Source organism: Cebus imitator, unplaced genomic scaffold (assembly GCF_001604975.1).
Source record: "Cebus imitator isolate Cc_AM_T3 unplaced genomic scaffold, Cebus_imitator-1.0 Scaffold69, whole genome shotgun sequence".
Classification (NCBI taxonomy): Eukaryota; Metazoa; Chordata; class Mammalia; order Primates; family Cebidae; genus Cebus; species Cebus imitator.
Window position 1 is genome coordinate 7,015,120 of NW_016107384.1, and position 2,701 is coordinate 7,017,820.

The following is a 2,701-nucleotide window of genomic DNA, read 5'->3' on the forward strand; positions in this document are numbered from 1 at the left end:
CTGTTGCAGAATTTAAAACAGGAGAATTCTGTGATCTGATTTAGGGTTTACAATGATTATTTTTTAAAAAACAAATGACACACCAAAACCAACTGAGATTGGGTATGCCAGATTAGTTCAACATTTGAAAGCCAGTTAGTGTAATAAACTGCATCAAGAGGCTAAAATGGGGAAATTATATGATCATATCAATTGATGCAGAAAAGGCAATTACAAAATTCAACAACCATTCTCAATAAAAGCTGTAAGCACACTAGGAATATAGGGAGTGTCTTCATCTTTATAAAGAATATCTACAAAATAATCCTACAGTGAACATCATACTTGCTATTGAGAAACTGAATATTTGGTCATATCTAAATATGAGCCAAGTAAGTCCTATCTTACTACTCTATTTAATAGCATACTGGAAGTCCTAACAAGTTCAATAAGACAAGAAAGGGAAGTAAATACAAGGTATACAGATTTCAAAGGACTAGATCTGTCTTTGCTTGCAAATGACATGATTGTCTTTGTGGAAGATTCCAAAGTACAAAACAAAAAGCAAAACCCCTCCTGAAACAAATCTGTGAGTATAGTGAGGTCACAGGATACAAAGTTCTTATATGAAAGGCAATTATTTTATTTTATACCAGCAATAAACAGTGGTAATTTAAAATACAAAATTTATAATAACCATTCATCATTGCATATAAAAATGAAGTACTTAGGTACAAATCTAATAATATATATGTAGAATCTATATATAGAAAACCATAAAACTCTAAAGAAAATGAAGGAAATATAAATAATTGGAGAGATGTTTTGTCTTCATAGATTGGAAAACTCAATATTGTAGTATAAATTATTTCCAACTTGATTTATAGATGCAACATGTCCTCAATCAAAATTCTGTAAGTTATTTCATAGATATTGAAAAAAGTAATCTAAGTTTATATGGAAAGATAAAACATCTAAAATATCCATACTGTATTGTAAAAAAGCAATAAATTTGGAAAACTCAACCCAATCTCAAGATTTGCTATACAGCTAGAATAATAAAGACTGAATGGGATTGGAAAAATAATAGACACATTGACAAATGGAATAGAATAGTGAGCCTAAAAATAGACTATAACTACAGTTAATAAGTATTCAACAGGGAAGCAAAGGCAATTAAATGTAGAAAGAATTGTTTTTTCAACAAACGATACTAAAACTATTTGATATCCGTATAAAAATGTATCTAGGCACAAATTTAATTCATTGCACATAAATTAACTCAAAATGGATCATTAAGTATACAACTCTAAGTTCTAATAGTTCTAGAAGAAGCTGTAGGTGACAAGGTTTGGCAATGAGTTTTTTATTTTTATTTTCAGTTAATTAATTAATTATTTGTTTTAGAGACAGGGTCTGTCTCTGTTGCCCAGGCTGGAGTGCAGTGTCACAATTATAGCTCATTGTATCCTCTAATTCCTGGGTTCAAGTAATCCTCTTGCCTCAGCCTCCCTGGTATTTAGGACTAGAGGTGTACCACAATGCTTGGATTGGCAATGGCTTTTTAAATACAAAACCAAAAGCTTGATCCATAAAAGACAAAATTGAAAAGTGTAAATTATGAAAATGTTGACCATTGTGACATACCTTGCTAAAATATCTTTACATTTTATATATGTATTAAGTTATTTTCTAATATCTTTCTTTAGATAAATATCTAAAAATTTCCTTCAATTTTCAATCGGGAAAGTGGCAGTGGCACTTGTGTACATTTTTGTATTAGCTCAGGCTGCCATAACAAAACACCATAGTCTGGGTGGTTTAAGAACAGAAAATAATTTTCTTACAGTCTGGAGGCTGGGAAGTGCATAATCAAGGTGCTAGCTAATTTGGGCTCTGAAGAAGGCTCTCTTCTTGGCTTATAGATGCCTGCCTTCTTTATGTGCTCTCACAGGGTAGAGAGATGTGATAATTTATCTCCTTATAAGGGCACTAATGCTGTCAAATTAGGGCTCCTCCCTGATGACTTCATTTAAACATAATTACTTCTTAAAAACCATATCTCCAAGTACAGTATAGTCATGTTAAAGGTTAGAGCTTTAAATATGAATTTTGGTGGTCACGATTCAGCCCATAGCAATTTCCATCTGATCTTTTATAATAATACTTATTTGCATTTTTTAGACAACAAGCTTTGAGCTTTGCAAAAAAGCAACACTAAAACCACACACTTAGAAATGTTGGCTGTCGCTCAAAGGACATTAGCATTCTGATTCAGCATAGGAGTGCGGGTGTCTTTGGGAACATATTTGTTGTGAGCCATATTTTTTTGTACATTGTGTTACATATTCTTGGGGATAATTTTCCTTCATGAAATCCAAACCAGTTTGTAATAGGAACTTACTAGATTGATAGTCAAAGCAGTTTGAACCAACAGAAGGAACAAAGGAAAATTACACTCTAAATTCAGAAACAGTTTCTAACACATATTTTCACCACAGCTATCCTTCTTTCCTGAGAATTTTATATCATGGTGTTAAATTTATTTAGATTCTCACAGTTAAATAAGAGTCATGTGTTTTTTTTTTTTAACAGCCTAAAATATTGGCTGCTCTAACACACAAAATAATATAGGATATTTAGGAAACTACATAATTCAGGGTCACACATATATGTTCTAATGACTTTGATTAGCACTTCCTGTTACTTTAGAAATATATAA